The sequence below is a fragment of the Rhinolophus ferrumequinum genome, chromosome 14 (assembly GCF_004115265.2).
Source record: "Rhinolophus ferrumequinum isolate MPI-CBG mRhiFer1 chromosome 14, mRhiFer1_v1.p, whole genome shotgun sequence".
Taxonomy (NCBI): Eukaryota; Metazoa; Chordata; class Mammalia; order Chiroptera; family Rhinolophidae; genus Rhinolophus; species Rhinolophus ferrumequinum.
The window spans coordinates 43,516,040-43,539,993 of NC_046297.1; the positions used below are offsets into that span (position 1 = coordinate 43,516,040).

Sequence of the window (23,954 nt, forward strand, 5' to 3'; positions counted from 1 at the left end):
CCCCTTATTCCAAGGGGGATTTGTTCCCCCAGTGGATGCCTAAAACCGCGGATAGTACCGAACGCTACATATGTTTTTTCCTATGTATACATACATATGATAATGTTTAATTTATAAAGTAGGCACACTAAGAGATTAACAAGAATAACTAATAATAAAATAGAACAATTATAACAATATACTGTAATAAAAACTATGTGAGTGTGGTCACTTGTTTCAGGGATCCCTTGCTGAAGTCTTATACAGCTCAACGCTTTCTGATGCAACACGTTGCTGTCAGTCAAAACACATTTTCTGTTCATGGCTGTCCACCCTCAAATTTAATGCCTTTTCCATCTTAACTAAGCACTTACCACACATTGTGGCCATAACGTTGGCAGTTTAATGTGCAACATTAAAATTAGCGTGAATTTCTTTTTCCTTCTTCACAATTTCACAGATAAAAGATGTGTTCTTATTGCATATCTTAGCAACCTCAGCATACAATTTTTTTCTTTCCTTATTAAGTACAGAATTTTCACTTAAAGGAAGCACTTTACAGTTTCTCTTTGGCATCTAGTGCTTTGGGGCCATTATTAGGTAAAATAAGGGTGACTTGAACACAAGCCCTATAGTACTTCAACAGTCGGTCTGACAACCGAGCCCCTACTAAGTGAATAATGGGCAGAGGAGCATATAGAGCATGAAGACTCTTGACAAAGGGATGATTCAAGTCCTGGAAGGGATGGAGCGAGAAGGTACGAGATTTGATTATGCTACTCAGCATCGTGCACAATTTAAAAGTTACAATTTGTTTATTTCTGGAATTTTCCATTTAATATTTTCGGACCACCGTTGACTGCAGGAAACTGAAACCAAAGAAAGTGAAAGCATGAATAAAGAGCGACTGCTGTGGCATCTAATTTAGGGGACTGATGTAAAGATTAAACACATACCAGCTCCCAGAACTCCATAAATAGAAGCTGCTATTCAGAACTCTGGATTAATGGAAAGTGATGACATATTTTTCTTTAATTTACAAGGACACAGACATTCAAATGACCATTATGCTCTTCAAAGCAATCACCTTCAGACTATCTCTAGGTAACAGTTTTTCCCTAAAGCTTCCTTTGTTTAACACATTTCTGAAACTTTTCCTCTGGAATTGCCTCTAGCATGAGTAACTTTGATGATGACAAATCTCTTTCCTCTGGGGATGCATTACGACCAGAATGGTCATTCAGAGCCAAGTGCAACATGAAGAAGACGAGCATCCTTTCAGTCAGGCATGCGGGGCATCTGTGAAGTCCCAACCTGGTCCCACAACACAGGTGCCACACTCTATCATCTCCCACCACTCCCCCATCCCACGCACTCAGATTTCCCCAAACCTCACCATTCTCTACATAAACAGAGCCTTTCCTGCTTCCAGGGCTCTGCATGGGCTACTCCTCCCGAATGCAACAGCACAGCCTTTTCTCCCCAATCCATCTGGAAATATCCTACTTAGTCACCACACTCAGCCCATGTCAACCCTTCCGTGAAGCTTTTCCTCTGCCAGTGAGACATAACAGTACAGCAGTTAAGAACACAGACGTGAGAACCCAACAAGAAGAACTGAAGAGAAGCAGCAGACAAGATGAGAATGTGCAAAGACTGGGGAGCCAGGCTGCCTGGGTCTAAATTCTGCCTCTATATTGTGGTCACAAGCTCTGATTTCAGTTGAGTTAATTCACTTCCCCATGTCTCAGTTTCCTCGACAGTGAAATAGGATAAAGAGTGGTAGCTACTTCAAAGGTCTGGTTTGGCGATTATATAAAGCACCTGATACAGTACCCAACAAATGTCTGCTTAATCAACTTCTAGATCTATCAGCTCTTAGGTGGGTAACCCTGAGTAGGTAAACCTGAGTAGGTTAACCTCTTGCATTTCAATTTCTTGACTCTAAAATGGGGATAAGAAAAATATCACCAACTTCATACAATTGTTGGGGATTAAATAAAATCATGCAACTTGCCCAGTACATAATGTATATAGAGTTTTGTACATGGTAGGATTTCAACAAAATGGTAGTTTAAAAAAAAAAAAGTTGTTTCTTCTGAATGCTATAACACCTTCTTTATATCTCTGTTATGGCACATATCAAAGGAGAATAGTCTAGACTAGGAACTCCTTGAAGACAGAATCTTGTCATTATTTTTCTGCTAAACAGAAAACCAGTGCAGCGGCAACTAGGATGTGAGGGGCAGCTGCAAATTGAAACAGAAACCACATTCTGCAAAAATGTATTATGACTGACAAAAATAGAAAAATTGTACCAAACCATGACTTGGAAGACAAAGTTTGGACTCTTAACACAGACTCCTTCAGATCCATGGTCTTCTAAGTAGGACCATAAACCAACTAATCTAACAATAATTCCACACTAAGTCATATGTCCTAAAGATAAGACCACCGATTGTTTTGGCAACTTCCTACAGGATAAATTCTGACCAATCTCTAGTCAAGACCATCCTGTGACTAACTCCAGTCCTGCAAACTATAGATACTCTTTGCTAACTTTCACCTGTTGAAATGCCCCATCTCTCTGCATGGTATGCACAATGCTTTGCTGCAGAAAGCTAACAAACCCAAGTTTATTTGCCCACGGTGTGTTCCTGGCAGTCTTTGTTTGGTGGGCTTTTACACATCTTAGGGTGCCAAGGACTTGGCTCAGCACCTGGTACAATGCAAGCATTCAGTAAATGGTGTCTTGAACAAATGAATGCAATAATGAGACTCTTGCTTGTAACTTACAAGTTCTCAAGATAATTCTAAAAAGAGAGTTTCAAAAATATTAGGGACCACATTGGCAGCCTTGAGGGGACTATGTATATAATTTTCCAAGCTGAATACCTTCAAAAGCTATCCTCAGTTGAAACTATGTAATCAGAAATACTAATTAAAAGCCACAGTTGCTGGGGTTTGATAAATGCAGAGTTGCATTTATCCATGTCAAGGATAATTCCTGCTCTATAGGAACTGATTAATCGAGGACGCAAGGTCAACAAGCAAGTGGACGTGGTCTGTGTTCCCACAGTGCCTAGCAGAGGGCCTTGCCCATGGCAGTTGCCCCCAGGAATTCATTCATTGGCTACTGACAAGGATTTTACTCTGTAGGTAAGAACTGACTGCGAGTTTCCGCACAGAGGCAGAGCCTGATATACATGATGGTCTAGGCAGCTTACTTTCTAGAAGCCAGGAAATACCATGAGCAGGCAGGCTTGTGGGAGGTTATTGCCAGGCCATTAGGAAGGCCCTTGCCCATGGAAGTAACAGTGGAAAAGGAAATGAATCTATCTTGCCAAACTAGAAGAGACCACCATGGTGACTGACTGAACTTGAGGGAGTATAGAAGGTACCAGAGTTAAAGATGCATCAATGTTTCCCATCACGGTAATCTGGAAAATGATTCCAACACAGACAGGAATAGCTTCGAAGGACAGCGACGATCTTTACATCAGTGCTAATGCCTGTTATCATGTGGTCCGGGTTCTTAGGTTAAAGCCAGCCAGCACAGTGTTGCATTCACCACTACCTATGTGCTCTAACACCTTCCACAGGTCATACCACTAAGGGCAAAAAAGGTCTCTATGTGGTCACTTAGAGTAACTAACTTTCTGCAGCTTATTGAGACTAGCTACGTCTCCTTCTCTTCATAAGGCATGGTCAACAGACTTGTTTTTTCTTTAGCTTTGCTCAGAATTGCAATTAAACTCATTTACACAATGAGTGTCAAAGATCCTTGAATTTTAAACTAACTGACCACTGGAATAAATAGCTTATGACCATTTTTTGACCTTTTTACTTAACATTTTCATGATATAAAGAGATCAGCCAATATGGCTGAAGACAAAGCCAGGGCAGACATTTTTCCAAGCTAGGGAAAAAGGAAACACAGTTGAGATTAATAATAGTGTGAACTGACTAACAGACATAAGTAAATAAATAATACTTTTAAAGAGCATAATTTGATTTGATTTTTTCTAGAGCCTTTTAGATAAAGGTAGCTTTGACCAAGAATCCATCACAAATATGGGGGGGGGGAAAGTAGGGTTAAATAGGACGAAAATATTATAGCAAATAGGAGACGGATAAGCTTTCGTTGTACCATATCTAAAGATTTGATGTAAAGTATTTCAGAGAGATAGTCCACCAGGAAAAGGAAAATCAAATACGAATTTCTTTGCCTAAGAATTCAATCTTCTGGACACTGCCAATTTGTCACTCACTAAAAACCCCTGGCTCAAGAAAAAGGTTTTCAGGTCTGTCTGTTGAAATTGTTGCAACCAGTCTATTTTCAGCTCTATTTCTCTGACCCTCTCAACAAAAGTTCTTAAGTGATCCTGGGGACAGGTTTCATTAAAGTTGCCAGAAGCATTTAAGATTGTTTTGTTGTTTTGTATCACTTTCAAATGATCTGCAACTGAGGAGATGGACTACAGTGAATGTTTTTCCCAGAAAAAAATCTTTCTACCACTTGGTTATCTGGGTCTATTTTTATTAAATACTTCATGCACAAATAATCAATGAACAACTGGAAATGATTATTTAGTAATTACATTTAGCTCCAACAGAGACAACCCATTAAGAAAATAAGAGCATACACATTTTGATGAACATTTTTAACTCTGAAAATGCCAGTTAGGGCAACCAATAGCACAAGCCATACTGGTTCCCCGCCCTCCCCAAGGACCCTGGAGATCAAATTCAGGCTCCACATTATGTTAAAGGTGAACACCTTTCTTATCATACAGTGAGGCTAAGAAAACTCAAGAAAACAGGGTCTTTATGCACTAAAACTTCAGAAGAGGCTAGGTGAGTAGTAAGTTTTAAAACAATAAAACTGGCTCCCTAAAACATGGATTTGCTCATTAATTTAATGCATCTACTTTGCATTTCCTCCGAATCTAACGTCACCAGCAATCTATCTGGGTCCAGCAATGGACCATTTTGTGGATTATTCCTCATCCCCCTACAACACCCTCAACCATATTCCACCTCTCCTGCCCCTGTGTCATCTATACTCCCTGGCCCTCCGGTTTCCTGCTGGGTTTGACAAATGGGGGGCACCAGCCAAAGACAGGAGGGTGGGAGGAGAGCAATGGGTGTTGTTTTCCCTATGGTCTCCCTGTTTCACTGCAGTGTCTGAAAACAATTATGTCCCTTCAGAACTCTGGTTTCTGTCGAGTGGCCCTTCCTCCATGATTACAACCCTCACTGGGTGCCACCATTTGCTCCTCTTGTCCCTTCGGCCTGGGGATGGCAATGGCTTTCCTTTTCTGCCAGTCCTGACGCTGGACCACCCCTGGTTTGTTCCTCTAACCCTGCCCACGGGTCGGCAATAGTCTCTGCATTAAACTCTCTTCAGTCAAACCCTCAGAGGTGGATTCTGTTTCCTGCCAAGATCCCAATGCAACCACTTTGCAAAATAAATATAGAAGTGCTTGCTTCCTGCGTGAGGGTAGTGAGCAAACACGAAAGAAGACTAATGTCTATTGAAAACATGCATGAACAAAACAAATCCCCACCAAGTTTTCTGTTTTGGCAAACAACATATTTAATGTCAAACTTATGTCAAAAACAGCAAAATATAGCTAATATTCCTCCTTTCTAACATCTACTTTTTTAAAAAGAGGGGAAGAAATCTCACCTATTTTCCCCCACCATAAAAAAAAAAAAAAAAAAAAAAAAAAAAACCCATTGAATAAACGCCAGGAAAACCCAGTTCTAAAGACTAGCGATTCTCCCTAAGTCACATGGATGCTTGAGAAAGATGAGCTTTTCTCCACTCTTCTTTTGCAATTACAAAAACAAAATAACATTTTCTACATCTTTTTCTTTGGTATCCAGAATTTGATTCAGTATATTGCAAAAAGGGTAAAGATATTGCCTTTCAAAAACTAAAGCCAAGTAACAAAACAGAACGAAAAAAAAAAAGCACTGTTTTATCCAAATCATACAAAGTGGTATATAACACACTTAAAATCCGTTATCATTCTAAGACTATATCTTAGAAAAAGAAGATGGTACTTTTTCTTCAGTCTGGATATTTATTTATTTAGCTGGAGGTTATAGCTCTCTTTATATGATCAATCTACCAAAAGGATATTTGTCAAATTTGCAATAAGTTGTTATATTCTGCAGTTCCCAGGGCTAAATGTAATGTTTTTATTGGATCCCCCTTTTAAATTAAACTATGGGCCCCTAATAACATAGTAGCAATGAATTAATAAGCAGAGCATACATTCTAACCCAGGTACAGTTAACTAATCAGGCTATCTCTCCTGCATTTTGCTTAACTCGGTGCTGGTTATTCTCAGCTCAAACCCTCTCTAAATCCATTCTCCAGATCCATTCTCCACTTTTCTCTCCCTCCTTTGTGCCCAGAAATTGTATCCATTCCCTGCCCTCTGGCTTCTTATGGAGTACCACCAATGGGAGGCACCAGCAGGAGATTCATGAAACAAGAGTCTGCCTTCCTCCATGTCCTCTGCACACAGGAGTCTTGTAGTTCAGTGGCTGGTTCTCCAACTACACGTCCCCAACTACTGCTCCACCTGGCTGGCTCCTGCTCTTCTTGTCCTGTCCCAAAGCCAGTAAAAGCTCTTTACTGCTGAGAGTTCCTGGTTACCTTAATATCCATTTGTTCCTTTTACCCTTCCTATACCTCTGTAAATAGTACTTTTGCTAAATTCTCTCAGGACCCCTCTAGAGTGTGCCTTCTGTTTCCTGCTGGGTCCCTGATTGACATGAGAATGACATGGGATGAAAAATACAAGGTACTTCTCCGGCAAGAGGAGGTCCCCCAGGCACATGTTTCTTAGCCCTTGACAAGTTTGCCCATGGTCTATCCCTGCCTTTGGAAGAGCAACGGCTATAGAGTTCTAGCATCTGAGAACCACCTACAGAGCTTATTAAAAATGAAGATTCAAGGAAAGACTAAGAAACTATCACAGATCCAAGGAGACTAGGGAGACATGATGACAAAGGTAGTGTGATAACCTGGACGGAACAGAAGAAAGATGTTGGTGCAACAACTGGTAAAATTCGAATAAAGTCTGTAGGTTAATATTATTGCACCTATATTAATTTATTAATTTTGACAAATAAGTTCTGGTTATATAAGAAGTTAGCATTAGAGGAAGCTAGGTGAAGGAAATATAGGAACTATACTATCTTTGCAATTTCTCTGAAAATATAAAATTATTCCAAACTAAACTGTGTATTAAAATAAAGAGAAGCGGTTTCCCAGACCATGCATCAGACCCCCTACATCAGAATTTCAGCTGTGGATACTTAAGCAGGTGGTTTGAGAACTAAACCTTGAAAAGCCCCTTAAGGACTTGGAAGCTATTAGTTCTGATTGAGGTAAGGATGGAAACAATTGTGTACCTGATGCTAAACTACAGCATAATTACTGGACTATTTAAAGAAATGAGCCAGTTGAAGCTTCATCAAAGTTCACCTTCTATTCCAGTTAATTAGAATGATTCATCCTTCGACCAGTTGCTGTATTTAGTTTCTTGCATAAAAACACTTGAAAAAGTACAGGTAATTATAGAAACAATGAAAGTGACAGTACAGTTCTTCCGTTTCCTTCTCCCTCTGAAACTAAGGTTTTTGCAGTACGTGTCCTGTTTCTTTTCTTCAACTTTGACTTTCCATAAGGGCAGGGCCAACCACGCGGACTGTTGGAGAGTAGTTTTCCTCATCTTTCCTATGGTGGGTATTCTATTTCTCCAAGTCACATTTAAGCTCCCTGAAGGCAGGAGCTATTATTTTCTATTTCTTCAGTGTTTTTCTACAGCTTAGTTCAATGTTCTCTACCCATTACTTTGATGGATGACGACCTGCATTTCCCCACTATGTCCATCTCTTTATCTGTTAATTTTAGATATAATTCTTATGCTCAACAATTTCTATGCCATTGGAATAAGTAAGAAGAGGGTAGCTAGAGGTGAAAATGTTGGCATTATTATTATGCGTTTATTAACAAAAATGTTAATTGATCACCTACTACGCGCCAGGCACTATTCTAGGCGCTGGGGCTCTAACAATGGATAAAATAATCTCCACCTTCGGGAGGTTAAAGTCAAATCAGGGAGATTCAGCAGCTAATTAAGCAACAAGCTCTCAGTTCTCCCTAACCTTCCTTATACTTTGCCCATCGTGACAGGGCAACTCAAGTCTAAATTAGGAACAGGAAGAGTAGGTTCAAATTCGAGGCCCATCTCTGGGCAAGAACTGATTTTAAAGGACACATAACCTTTCTGACCCTCAACTCCATCATTCAAAAAAAAAAGGAATTAAAAAAATAAAAGTTGTCTATCTGCCTTAAAGTATAAGTTAAAACAATGGATGCAAAAGTGCTTGAACATTGCACAGTGTTATTATACATATGTAAAGCAATAGAAATTAATGACTTAAATAGTCCCTGCCAACCAACGCTAAAGCAAAAAAGTGGCTGTTCCATTAAGCAGAAATTTCCAACAATAAGATTTTATAAAAAGCAATCCTTTCAAAGAAAGATCTAAGCTCTGTTGCTTTGGAGTTAGCAATTAATGGGAATTAGATTAACATCAAAGAACTGTCTGGGGAGAAGTTGCCTGTGAAGAAAGCAGGCCTGCCATTTTATTCACAGTAGACCCATTTTTGCTTCACTCTCCCTGAATAAACAGGAGAGCTCCATTACTTCAACTCTTCTGTAAAATTCAGAGCAATGTCTTAGCCAGAGATGTTCACATTTCTGTTTTATTCAGAAAGAATCTTCCAGATCAGAGATGAAAGGAACGCTGGTACAAGTTAGCGCTAGAGCACATAAAACTGTGAGCAGTTTTCAGCAAATATAAAAGATAATGCCTGAGAGAAGTTTTGAAAATCAGGTTTTCTGTTTCAGATAAATACAGTATCTATTCTCGTCTTCTAAGGTAGAAAATGGTCTATCGGAGCAGTTTACCATCTTTCTGTCTGGAGAAGTCGATGAGTTTCTAAGGGCTCTCTTTGGATGCCATGGTAACCATATGACTCTGGTCAAGTCTGTTGTGCCTGGGGAAGAGCTTAAGGAACATTAAGACCTTAAGAAATATGGATTCAAGACACCGCTGGTATGTTTGAACTGAAGCTGCCGAACATTCACTCCAGGTGCACATACACTTAGCTTGCACCGTGTCCAAGCACAGGGCCAGCACCTTGGGTAACCAAGTGCAGATAAGACATCACCATCAAGAACTCTCAGTGGGTGTGGTGCTCAGGGAGCAACCACTTCCTTATAAAATATACAAGAATATATAGGAATGGCATCAGAAAGTTTGAGCTTCTATTCCAAAATTATAACTCTATTCTCTAGGCTTTTCTGTGACTTCAGTTGTGGAAGTCCTTCATGAAGATTATTTCGGCTAAATATAAACATAAGAAAAAGTTGAATGTTGAGCAGAGGAACAGTAATAGGATCAGAAAGAAGATTAAGTTGCTCATTTGGGCCTTCAAATGGACTTAGCCTGAAAAATCATGAAGAGTGAAAGGAGAACAATTGGGCTATGGAAAGGAACAGCATTTTTTACTTTACTGGTAAGGCAAAACCACATCCAAAAGGGGGACTCTCTGAAGTCTCTCCAGACTGTCTCACTAGAGATAATGATTTCCCTTCACCCAAAAGTAAAGAACAAATATCAGATGATGGAAACTTTCTTTTCACCTAAGTGTGTGTGTGTGTGCGTGTGTATGTGTGTGTGTGTGTGTTAATACCACCACCAGATTATATCAGGAATCACCTTGAAGCTCACCATATACATGAACCAACAAGCATCTCAGTTATTTCTACATATGTGAAAGAAATTTGATCCTGACCCCAAACGATCTTCAAAAAGTCCACAAATTGGCTGAGTTTCTTCAGCTAATATTTAAGAAGCATGTGTTACGAGCATGACACTAAACCAGGAGCTGAAGAACAAAGGAAATGTCATCCCTGGCCCTTTTTACCCATTGGTTGAGGAGACAAGACAGATTCACAGGGAAAGGTCTGGCAGCATTTCATTCTGTGTCTCTCACCTCTTACCCACCCTCCATTTCTTTGTTGGCCTCCCGAAGATCTCCTGTCTTGGGCCTCCACATACCCACCTTTTCCATCTTCATCACACACAGACACACACACACACACACACACACACACACACACACACACACACCTTGGCCTCCCTTTCTTCTGTGCCCAATCTGAGACACTTATGGTTTCTCCACAGAATCCTCAATATCTTTGCCCTCTTGTCTTTCCAGCCCTGGATAATCCTGTTTTCTGTGTTCTCTGCTCCAACACTGAATACTCCTGGAGAAAAACTATGTAACCCGTAGATACCTCTGAGGACGTCATGAAGAAAGGAACACTGGAGAATGTTGATTTCCCAATTTGAATGTAAGTTCTTTAAGGGCAAGGATTTTGTTAAGCCCAAGGGCACCCCAGCAGGCTCAATAAATCCTTCTTGCAATGAATTAATATCGAAGACAAGAAATTAGAAAAGGATCCACACTCATTCGACAAATAAACTAACTTTTGAAACTTTTACACATAGTTTATGTGCAAATAATTGCAGCTATTCCAAACAAAGTATTCAATAAAGTAGCCATAAGAAAAAAAATGCCTCTTAAAAAAAACAGCTGGTAAAAGTTGTTTGGTGGACTTCAGAGTTGTAAAGCTCTTCAAACTTATTTTATAATTCAGAATATTTTATAACGTAAGATCATTCTTCCCGTTAATCAAAGCAGTGTAGTGAGATATCACTTACTATACTACATAGCAAAACATTTCTAAAACATCACCAAACAGGAGCCATCTTCAGCTGTTTTCCCCAGGGAAAAATGAAAGGGTTTCTCCGTGTTAGCCAGAAAGACAAATATCAAAGGAATCCTGAAATACTTCAGAGAGAAGAAAACTTCCCATCAGGTCAAGCGCCACTGTGAGGTATAAAGTTTCAGTGGGACGTTGCTACCTGAATAGGGACCCCGATGGAGTTTGGGGTATTTGGAGACCACACTGGGAATGTAGAATGTTCTTTCTCACACCAGTGGCAAACCTGTCTCAGAGCTGAGTGGGGTCCACTGTTCAGGCCGAGATCCTCATACCAGCATGGCAGGGACAAACCCAAATGCCGCCTGATTCTTCTACAAATGTAACAACATCTGACTAGAGGCTGACTGGACAGTACACGATGTCATTTCCTCTCATTAAGGAACACTCAAGAAAAACTAAAATAGCCACAAAGCACTGTCAGCAAAGCAATCGGCAGCGATAATTAGCTGTCAACTCACAGTCCTGAGCTCAGCCTTGTATAGGGAGCAGGGCTGGTTGGTACCGGTTTTCAAATCACTGTGACAGCAGGAGTCAAGGATGACAGGTAGAAAAGAGAAGCCAGAGCCTGCTGCACACTGTGACACCAAACCCCTTCAGGTGATGGGAGTTACAGCAGTTTGTTTCTTTGTTTCTGTGTGGCAATGTGGGGTGACCCCATGAAGAATCCTGCAGTAAGCTGCTTAAGCAGCCAGAAGTCGACTGACTGCAGCCCATGCTGTTTATTCACCCTGAATCACCCTCTTTTCTACTTGGAACAATTCTACCCACTCTTTAAAATCTATAAGCAGTTTGTCTCCATGTCCTTTGCGAGGGTTTCACAACTCAACACGTGAATTCTCCCTTTTTTCAACTCCCAGAACAGATTACCATCTATACTATAAAACAAGGTCATTAGCAGTAGTTGGGAAAACTTTACAAAGAAACAAACATAACACAATCATCACAATATGTAATAATATATAAGATTGTGTGTGTGTATACGACAATTTTTGGGAGGAGCATTATTCTCTACTTCCCAGCGTTCCTTCCTAGGCACATAAAACAAAACTGTTTACTTTCTTACAACTATTGGAAGGTGACATCTACCCATTAGTACATCGCTTCACTCCTCTTCCAGGGAGTAACTTCTTGCATTGTTTAAACTAAGCAAGGGAAAGTGCATGGAAATCCATCTGGGCACCCTCCCTTCTCGTTATTTCTGGCCTCAGCGGCATGGAGTTTCCTTTCCCATGAGAGAAGATTTCAACAATAAAAATAATAGAAGGCCTGATTATAGCTGATCCTGTCCATAATTTGAATTCATTCTTCAATCCAAGATCATTGGGAATAAAGCTGATATTTAGCTCCCTGTCTGTCTGTACACCAGAAGTGATGCATGACGTGGAGCATTGTCATGATGGAGGATGATTTACGACAGTTTAAAACACACCTTCTTTTCAACCATAGCTCATACTCAACTGACTGCAGCGAACAAGTTGAAACTTGTCACACACTGTTAATGTTACTAAGGTTCGATGCACCACTCTCTGTATTGAAGATCCCTGCCTTTCTATTGGATGGCACTCAGCAGCAGCATTCACTGTATTTTTTCATCATAACAGAAAGTTTCCATGTCACATATCGCTTCTGGTACAGCAATTTCTGTCAAATAAAAACATTATGGTGTGTCCTCATCCACCTCATTTACTGGACCTGGCACCTTGCGACCTCTGGCTCTTCCCCAAAGTCAAAATGATTCAGGACGTTGAGGGAGCCATGACAATGAAAATAAAGACACTTACAAAAGATGACTTCCAGAACTTCTTCAGAAAGTGGCAAGAACATGGCATAAGTGTGTTGGAAGCGAGGGGGAGTATTTTGAGGAGGATTAATGGCAATGTGTCTTTTACTGTAAATTTTTTTTTTTTATTTAAACATTCACTATATTGTTTGATCACACCTCTACAAAAGCAAAAGAAAAGATAAAAGGAAAGTAAGTCCTATCATCCAGCAATCATGTCTGGCATTTTTTATGGTATCAAAGGAAAGAGGACAACTTAAGAACTGGGATACATGTGAAATTAACCTTTATTGAAAGTTGAGAAAAAATAGAGAAACCTAGAATTCTGGCAGCATAGTCGTATCATTGCACCATAAGATACTAAAAGTTGGGATGATTCAATAGTTGAGAGTCTCTTGGCAAGAACTTTAACAAAGAGATGGGTCCTCTCTAGGACCGTTTGGGCCAGATTTTGAAGCATCAGTAGAAGTTTCATGTAGGAACCTGTTGCTTGAGCTGAAACAAGGTGGAACGCAAGACGAAACTGCCCCTAGGAGGCAGGCTTCATAGGTCTAAGAAATTCCTTTATAAGAGGAAGCTACAAAAAAATTCCTGCTTCAAGAAAGAGTTAAGGTTTTTGAGTGCTAGGATCAAAAGAGATTAAAGAACAATTTTAAAATAAGAAAGTTTAAATATGCATATCATTGGTAACTATTCAATTAAATTCAATAATTTAACAGAAAATTCATTTAAATGCCTTAATTTTGTGCACTATATCCTGGTTTATTCTTAAAGTAGGGTTACCTTCACAACATTTTGACTTTGAAATATCTTAATTTCATTATTAAAAGCACAGTTAGCTAGAAACAAAGAAAGAAAGGAAGAAAACAAGAAAGAAAGAAAGAAAGAAAGAAAGAAAGAAAGAAAGAAAGAAAGAAAGAAAGAAAGAAAGAAAGAAAGAAAGAAAGAAAAAAGGGGGGAGGGAGGGAGGGAAGGAGGGAGGGAAGGAAGAAAAGAAAGAAAGATGATTATATAAAACACCACTTCTCAAAGATTCAAGTGCAAAAGAATCCCTTTGTGGATCTTGTTAAAATGCAGATTCTGATTCATCAGGTCCGAGGGTGGGACCTGGAACTCCCCATTTCTAATGAGTTCTCAGGTGAAGTTGATGCTGCTGGTCCCCTATGCTACCCCTGGAATAGCAAAGATGTAGAGGTTAAATATATCCAAGCTCAAAGTTGAGGTGACTGCTCCTGAGATGGCTCAGGAATCATTAAGATCTGTCTGGAACTACAATGATGTACTACTCCTTGGTCCCACGGACATCTGGAGTTCTTTAGGATATTTCATTATACATCCCTTTTCTGAGAAGCAACAAACCTCCAAAGTGTGTGTTATGCTGTCTCTTTCTTGTCTTCTTTTCATTGGTCTCCCTTTCTCAGCAACTTCTCATGGAAGCAATTATGGCAGAGAGAGGCGATCTTCCTCTTTTCCTTACCCTAGACATCCGAATCAAGCTATCTATTGCACTATTCCGCCACTGCAGGAAGGTACTTCCTGAGAAGGAAAAAAGAGGAATGCCAAGTACAGCCAACCTAAGAGAAGAAAATTTTAATCCTTTCAGTTTTTCCATTAAGTTTTGGATTGTGGTTTTATTGCCTTCTTTTGATTCAGCTTTCATCTATTTCTGACCAGCATTTTTATTGACAACCAAAATTTCCCTTTCAGACTAGTATCTCCTAAAAACCTGCAACACAGTTCTGCAATGTGAAAGATAACATGAGTGCGGCCATATTAAAGTAGAGCCAGAGCAGCCATTTCAGAGGAACTGGCCCACACATCTCGTTTTCTTTATCTTCTGAATTGAACCAAAACACCAACATTCAAGACTTCAGCAAGAATGAGAATATCCTGTTTGTAAGGACATGAAACTGGACTTTACCAATGACTGAAATGCTAAGAAATCAATGAAGTACAAAGCTAGTCTTTTGCCTGATGACTGAATTGCAAGCCAATCTATGAAGTACAAATCTAATCTTATCTCATCTAGCACCAATGAATTCTTCTTCAATACAGTTCACCTCGTCTACCTCCCTTTTTCCCCATAAAAACCCTGAGCCCCTCTCCCGCAGGGAGCTGGGGACACATATTTGGGCTTCTACTTGAATTTATCCTTCCCAATTTGCAATTCCTTTGATTCAAAATAAATGCTTTTTGTTCAATTATTGCCTCCTAGATTTTTAGGTTAACATCATCCACATAAGATATAGAAAGCCACAGAGAATCTGACTTCTATCCTGACAATGAGAAAGGCTGCATTATCAACAAAATCATAACTGGTATTGAGCCCATCAGAGAGCTAAGGTTTCAAGACAACCAGTGAACTAATTTAGAGAATTAGTCTGTCACCTTTGACAAAGCACAGTAGGAAGAAGTGGCCATCATTAAAGCAGGTAAGAAGAAAACAGTTGAAATTTTAATGAATTCTTAAAGGGCAAGTGTGGGCTAGCATGAAGTATAGAATTTCTGGAAACCTCTCTCAAGATTTTCTTCTACGGGTCTCCAATAGGTGTTTGCAAGAAGGATGATGGCAGGGTCAGAGACTGAAGAGTGCTCCCTATAGTGGAGCAGAGGCAAGAAACTCTCGTCCATTACCCAGAATGCCGTTTCACATTAAGCAAAAGCTTTAAACCACTGGGAGAAGAGTAGAAAACCTTCCCTCTCCAAAGGTCCAAACAGAGATCCACTGATACATGGGAAGGGTAAAAATAAGAGCCATCTGCCCTGATGGGAGGACAAGACACATTCAGTATCAAAATCCTGCAGTGACACAAAGAAGAGCTCTGCTACCATTAAGGGAGGAGTAGGAAACTTTCCCACTCAAGATACCCACAGATATAAGGCAGAGATTGGCTGCCATGAAGAGGAACAAGAACATAGACAAACCCTGGTCCTAAGGCCCAGACCCACAGGGTGTGGGGACAGAGCCAGGAGAGCAGTTTCCAGGCTCTCGGCCTAACGTGGAAAGGTGCTGGTTCAGGAAGTAAATGGCCATCAACTGTGATCGGATGGCCATCAGCTGTGGCTAGTTGGCCATCAGCTGTAACCAGTGAGCCATTGGCCACTAATATAACTGCTGTGGTTATGCTAGCAGAAAATGGGGGCTAGCAAGAAGATGGTGGCTGAGCTAGCAAGAGCAGATTGCAGCTAGCAAGTGAGGATGGTTGGTAGAGAGAAGTGGACGGCAAGTTGCGGATAGTGTGGCTCCTGCTTCCTGTGTCTCCAACCCAGCCGCCAGTGAGAATATAGTGGTATGACTCCCGTATCTATGGCTTTGTGGGTGTTCCTGTTTGGCCTCATCATATCCTGCGTTCTTATGTGGGGAGTGGGAGATGAGACCCCGCGTGCCACCCCGCATGACACAGGGCCTGCCCAAGATTGAGGCTGGATCAGGACAACTGAGAATCCCCCCACTGTGGCCACAGCTTTGCACTGAGCAATGAATAAGAGCAGTCTGCTGCTAGGAGAGGAGCACAAACATGGAGAGAGATCTCCTCAGTGAAGCAAGCATGGAAGGTCTGCTGAAAGCTGAGGGTGGAGTTTGCACAATGAGAAAAACCCTGTGGGCCACCAAATCACATTATGCATACAGTAACTGCAGGCCACCACTGGAGAACCTGGCAGTCTGTTGGGCTGAACATACATAACAGTATACTGTTAGCATAAGTAACAAAATTAATTCAACCCCTCTCACATCAACAGACTTACAAAAGAAGTGTGCCCTTTTCTGGGAAGCAATATTATTATATTTACTTCATTGTCTATGGTTCGTCTACTAATAAGGTCCAACATAAAATCAAAATTATGAGACATTCATAAAACCAAGGAAAAATAACCTGCTGTTAAGATAAAGAAAGTAACCAACAATACAACACAGAAATGACTCAGGTATTGGAACACTCAGGCAGAGACTTTAAAATAGCTATGATTAATTTGTAAAAGGCTCATGTGGAAAAGAAGAATAAAATTTAGGAAAAGTTGGAGAGTTTGAATAGAGACATGAAAACTCTAAGAAAGAATTAAACAGAAATTTTAGAAATAAAAATACAATCTCAGAAGTGAAGAATTCCTTTGACAGGCTAATGAAGAGACAAGACACAGTTAAAGCAAAGAATCAGTAAACTTAAAGGTAGGTCTATAGAAATTATGCAAAGAGAAAGGAGAATTTTTAAAAAGTATCTAACAGCTGTAGAACAGTATCAAACAGTCTAATATGCATGTAATTATAGTGCCAGAAGGAGAGGAGAGAGAGAAAGGTGCCAAGGTAATTAAAAGAGGAAAAGGCTAGCTTTTTCAACATATGGTGCTGGAAAATGTGGACATCTATATAAAAAATGGAACCTTGACCCGTATCTCACCCTAGATACAAAAATTACCTCAAAATGTATCATATAACTAAATGTAAATCTTAGAACTATAAAATTTCGAAAAACAAGAACATCTTTGTATTCTTGGTTTTAGCAAGGAATTTTTAGGACACAAAACTGTTATCCATCATAGAAAAAAATTGATAAATTGAACATCATGAAAATTGAAAACTTTAGCTTTCAAATAACACTTTTAAGAGTATAAATAACAAGCCAGATTGGGAAAAGGTATTTGCAAAGCACACAATTGATAAAGGGTCTTTATCCAGAATATATTCTATTATAGTTCAGTAATAGAAAAGCAGATAACTTAATTTTTTAAATGAGCGGATGATTTGAACAGACACTTCACCAAAGAACCACATGAAAAGATATTTAACATCATTAAGAAAATGATAATTAAAGCTATAATGAGATAACACTATAGATCAACTCAAAATTACAGACTCAAAATAACACCAAGTGCTAAAGAGGATGTGGAGTAATGAAAATTTCATATATTGCTGATTGGAATGTAAAATGGCACAGTCATTTGAAAACAGCTGGAGGGATTTTTCAAATGTCAAATATATGTGTACTTGCTGCACTTAACCATATGACTTAATAATCATATTCCCAGTAATTTACCCCCCAAAGTTAAAACATATATTCATACAAACACCTATTAATGAATGATTATAGTAGCTTTATTCAAAATGTAAATAACCCACCTGTTCATCAATTGGTGAATGGATAAATAGATTGTGATATAGCCACACAATGGAATTCTACTCAGCAATGAAAAAAAAAAAACAAACTACTGGTACTGGCGACAACATGAATGAATCTCTGAAACTTTATGCTACATGAAAGAAATCTGAAACAAAAAACTATATGACTCCATTGATATATTCTGAAAAAGAAAAAATCTAGAGACAGAAATCAGATCAGTGCTTGTCAAGGGTTGGAGGCAGGAGTAGATTTGCTACAAAGGAGCACTTTTTCAAGGGTTAGATATGTTCTGCATCTTGACTGTGGTGGTAGTTACATGACTGCACACATTTGTCGAAACTTATCAAACCATAAACTTCAAGAGAGTGAATTTTACTGTGTATTAATTATACCTCAGTAAACCTAGCCGAAATAAACAATAGACAAATAGTGCTATAACCAAACGATGGTGATTGGTCAAGTATGTATCCACATGGAAAAAAATAATCTTGACCCTCTATCTCACATCATACACAATAAAACCAATTCCAGACATACTGTACATCAAAACATAAAAGTAAAATAATACAGCTTTCAGAAGAAAACATAAAACTTCTTTGGGATCTTGAAATAAGGCCAAGATTCTTAAATAGGATATAATAGTGTTAAACATAAAGGAAAAAATAGGTAATTTATACTATTTTAAAGAAATTTATGTTCATAAAAGGAGAGAGAAAAGGTAAACCACAGAATTAAAAAATATTTACAATATACACAGGGTGCCAAAAAAGTGTATACACATTTTAAGAAAGAAAAAACTATTAAAATTGTAACACTCAATATGTACAGATAACAAAAGATGAATATAAGTCATGTTTCACTTCTGCAATTACAAGTGGTGCTCAAAGTGGTTATCAGTGTAATTTTAACAGTTTTTTTTCTTTCTTAAAATGTGTATACATTTTTTTGTACCCTCTGTATGTCCTACCAAGGCCTCAAATTAAAAATACATATTATTTAAAATGTCTATAACTCTATAAGGAAGACAATTAACTATGACACAATTTTTTTTCCAAAAGACTTGAATAAGCACTTCACTTTTTTTTTAAAAAAAAATTGAAAGGGTGTTTCACAAAACAAGATATGCAAATGGTCAATTAACATAGGAAAAAGTGCCCAACTTCATCAGCCTATGGGAAATACAAATTAAAACTGCCATATGATACTATTGCATACCCATGAAAAGAGCTTAAATGAAAAATCAAACAAAAATCCGAAATACTTTTTATTGGGAAGGATATGGAGAAATCAGAACCCTCATCTCCTGGCTGGCATGTAAGTTTTTAAATTAATACAACCATTTTGGAAAACTGTTTGATAGTATCTGCTAAAGCTAAACATCTACCAACCTCATGACCCAGAGACTCCCCTCCTATACACATACCCAACAGAAATGTGTACATATAACCAAAAATAAAATTTACCAAAACTGACTCAAGAAAAAATAGAAAACCTAACTATATCAGAAATTAAATCAGTAGGTAAAAAAACCTACCCTCGAAGAAAACACCAGGCCTAAACTGTTTTGCTTTCATATTCCACCATTCATTTAAGGAGCAAGTAATTCCAATATTTTGAAAACCATTCCTGACAAGGAAAATATCAGAAAGGAAAATTTTATCCAATCTTAGGACTAAAACTTAGGAAACTAAGTCTAACTAAGTCTAGAAAAGATAATGCATAATGACCAAGTTGGTTTTATCTCAGCAATGCAAGGTAATTTAACATTAGAAAATAAATTAATGTAAATTACTATGAACAGATGAAGGAAAAAATCAATTGATCATTTCAGTAGATTAGAAAAGCGGTCAATGAAATTAACATCCAGGTGAACTAATTTACTCTTAGCAAACTAGAAATAGAAGAGAAACTTCTTAATCTGATACAGACTATTATTAAAGTACCTTCGTCAAATGATGTACCATAATTGATTTGATAAAATTTGCCTACATTGGATGTTTAGATTCTCTCCTCTTGGTTTTGTTGTGTTTGGCTATTATAAATTATGCTGCGATTAACATCTTTGTGCATGTTTATCAAGTTGCCTAAACTCTCTTTGTCTCAATTTCCTCATATATAAAATGAAAATAAAATAGCCCATAACTCACAGGGCTATTGAAGGATTAAATGAGATGCTGGAATTAGATCTTAGAGAGTCTTGGGAGAGAAGCGTCTATAAATAACTCTGAGGAAAACATTTTCTGTATTTACCTGGTAGCCGATCTCTCAAAACACACTGCAGGCTCAAGTCAGAAGAAGTCACTCTGTCAAAAACAAAGAAAGTTATTGTCTTAGGTTATCAGGATCTAAGGATATAATATCACAGGAATGCAATCAGTGATGAGGATTACTGCTTGCTCCCAGATTCCCTTGCATCATTTGATATCTTCTGCCCATCTCAGCTTCCATCCCTCTAATCAGGTGAGAATGACTACTGTCATGCTCTCTTCGTCTGCCCTTATCTGCAGCACTCCATTTTTGCACAGTGGCCAGAATGATAATTCTAAAATTTGAGCATGACAGACTGTATCCCTCCTAAAATCCCTTCCACAACTTCCTCTTGGGATAAAGCCCAAGCCTTGCCATGACTTTTAAGGCCCTTTGTCTTCTGATGCCAACCTACTTCTCCAGCCTTGTCTCTCATCTTTGTACCATTGTCTGCGCTCCAGCTACACTGGACTTCCCTCAGCTCCTCACTCCTAGCAACTTCCCAGCTTTCATACACACTTCTCCTTCTGCCAGGTCTACCTTCCCCCTTCCCCACTCACCTCCACCTGACTGAGTCCTACTTGTCCTTCCATTGTCCCCTGAAGTGTCACTTCTTCAGTCAGGCTGTCTGTTCCCCATGATCATCTTAAGCTACCCTATTTACACTTCTAAAGAAGCCTTCACATCTTCTGTCATCACACATACAACTACTTATTCAATATGTCTTATCTTCCTTGTGAGCCCAGGGATCATGTCTGTTTTGTTTACTGCTGTGTCTTCAAGCCTAGCCCAGCACTGGTCTCACAGTAGATGCCTAATAAATATTTAGTGACTAAAAGAATTAGTAAATTCATTCCTCAGTGCTTAGCTTTCCAAATCATCTTTTGATTTCATACTAATCATTTGATAGACTTCCTACTTCACTACTATATTTCACTGATTGTCAAATTCACTGATTATAAGAGACACTGCTATTTTATGTAACAATAAGAAAAAATGGCTGCAAATTAAACTGTCACACAACACTAAGATTTAGAATTTTTATTTTATACTTATTGAAAGAGCTCTATTCGACTTATTTAGACATGGATTTTATTAGATTCATAAAGATGAAAATATAAAATAAATTGGTTAGGTATTCCAATTTCATGTAGTTTAGATATCACATTCAGAACCCACTCTTCTGAATCACTTTTGACGCAGGATTCAATGACTATATTTTTCCACACAATATTGTCCTCTGTGCCACCAAGAGCTTTAGTGACGCAGTGTTTCTTAAGAGTGCTCAAGTTCTGTACTTGGGATTTTTCTTCTAAGTTTTCAATACCTTTCCACAAATGTCAATGCTAGCAAGAAAATATTACTAATAGGTGTCAGCAGATTTCAGTCAACACCTAAGACACATTCCCTTCTCAGAGGGCCATCAAATAGATCTCTGACTGAAACAATAGGGGTCGCAGCTGTCTTGTCATGCAACAGAACTACCAAGTTCACACATGCACAAGCAAAGCAACTACAGTACAATTACCATCTGACCAATTGCAATAGGAGATGCTTTCAGTTGTACGACCCATCTGGTATCAAAGTATTAAAATGTGAGAGAAAGAAAACATGTCTTAGAATCAATGAATACAAGAGGTCAAAAAAGACTCCTCAGAGAACTTAGGAAAATTAATAAAAGGAAGAATGCAAATTCATTCTCTCTTTCTCACACACACACACACACACACACACACACACACACTCATGTCAGAGGCATTACTAGAAATGCTGACTCCTCACATGTTGGAGTGAGGATAGGTATGTAAGGCAGTGGCTGAGAAAAAGGTGGACGATCTAGCCAAGCCCTGGCACCAGGTGCTTCCACCCTGAAAAAAAGAAGGTGTTTCCTGACTTCCCACTGGCCCAGCCATGCCCCCATGCAAGTGTCCTCCCAAAGGAGACAATTCTCACTAACTACTTTTCTGACCTATTTATAAATACACTTTTTTGTGGGGGAAAAAAATTTTTTTAAAACATGACATCTGCCTTTTTAACAAACTTTTAAGTATATCTTTGTTAACTATTGGCACAGTGTTGTACATCAGATTTCTAGGACTTACTCATCTTGCAAAACTGAAACTTTATACCTATTGAATAAAGATCCCCTTCCCCCAGTCCCTGGCAACCATTTTCTGGTTCTGCGAGTTTGACTACTTTAGAGACCTTGTAGAAGTGAAATCATGCAGTACTGGCTATTTCACTTTGCACAACATCACCAAGGTTCATCCGCATTATTGCATATGACAGGATGACCTTCTTTTTTAAAGCTGATTAATATTCCATGGTATGTATATGCCACATAAAATACAATTTTTAAGGACACAGTTTTTAAATAAACAGAAGTTCCTTAGAAATGTGTCATCACATCAGAGCAGAGCAGACTCTAGTGCCAGAGGTTTCCTCACGCCTAGTCCAGCATTCCAAGGCCTCAGGTCTCAGGCTGGGAATACTCAACCATGGCTGGGGAAAGCAGGAGGAAAGGGACACCACTGGAAAAGCCAGTGGGCCTCTCTGGGCCTCAGTTTCCACATCTATAAAAATGGTCAGATATGATTAGATAATGTATCAGTTCAATGTCCCAGCAGGAAAGAGATTACACACTCAAATGGGAGCTTTTATGAAGGGGATTGTTTATAAAGCATGGGCCGGATTAAGGGAACCACCAAAAGATAGTGAAGTGGGTGCCACCCACTGGCCTAATCCAAACAGAAGCCAAAGGTCAGATAAGCTCATTGACATGGTCCCTGGAGACCAGCTTCCCAGGACCCAGAATTGTGGAGAAGGGCGGAGAACAGGTCTGGAAGGACAGAGAACATGCAGCACAGATCATCCGTGAATACCCACAGAGCTCCAGTATTCTATGTCCGTTTTGGTGCAAAATTCAACTTTACTGCAGCAAGAAAATAAATTCTATTCATACCAAAACTTTGAGGAAAATCTACCAGGATGCAATTTCGCATCATTCCATGAGCTGAGCTCAGATTGTTGTACTCGTTTGCTGCTCTTGGAAACAGCACAGACTGAGAACAGTACACTAAACCGTCCCTGTTTTTCTTTAACTGAACTCTTACAAATATAGTGAGTCGGTTTTGAGCTAGTAATTGATGTTTCTCGTGCTTCGTCTTATCCCGAGATCCTTCCTTTCTCCAGAAGGAGGACCCTGCAGTGTCCACGGCACTGCCTCACAGAAGAAATGTTTCAGCTGGAGCAGAGAAAAGGCTTTTTCAGCTTTTTAAAGCCCGAGAGCACGGACAACTTGATGATCCAGAGCAATGCTTTGCTCCCCCTGCCACCCTACACCAGACAGAAAGATGATTTTTATGTCAGAGAAAAGTATGGAGAGAAAGCTAGGACTGAGTGGACATTGTGGTTCCCCACCAAGCTGACACAGCCACTGCAAGCGCCACATGAGTTCTTTTCCTCTTCTCACTCACAGTCATTTTCAAAGCTCCCATTCTTTCCCTGGCCTGGGCAACGCTCCAAGTGCCACTTTGTCCACCGCATACCCACCCTCCAGTGGCAATGAACAGCCACAGGCACTCAGGAGTCACGGGGGTGCTCAGCCCTAGGACAGAGGGGCGCGATTTTGAATTTCAAGAATCAAGGATCCTTTTAAAAGTTTGCTTCTGATAAATGGTTCCTTCTAAGGAAGTTCCTAGGATCAAATGCCCTAAAAAGACGCAGGCAATGTGCTGACCAGTTTCTAGCATCTATCCTTTCTTGAATTTAGAGGTGATGCCATGTTCCAAAGCACATGGGGTTTTGCTGCAACTGTTATACAGATGTCCAGCTGGGCAGCACCGGCCATTAGAGAGTTGTCCCACTGTGCCGTGAAAGCTCTCTCAGAATAGAGTGGAGTCACACTGTGCTAGAACGAAAACCCATCTGGAAAAAACAATAATAA

At 39.3% G+C, this 23,954-nt stretch overlaps 1 protein-coding gene across 3 annotated transcripts in view; it reads right to left on the reverse strand.

Moving 5' to 3' along the window:
- NCALD (neurocalcin delta) overlaps positions 1 to 23,954 on the reverse strand; it is a 409,311-nt gene that overhangs the window by 262,323 nt on the left and 123,034 nt on the right. For all 3 annotated transcript variants that reach the window (XM_033126600.1, XM_033126602.1, XM_033126601.1), the window contains exon 2: positions 20,012 to 20,064. The gene's annotated coding sequence lies outside the window, so the exon portion shown is untranslated. The remainder of the gene's footprint in view (positions 1 to 20,011; positions 20,065 to 23,954) is intronic.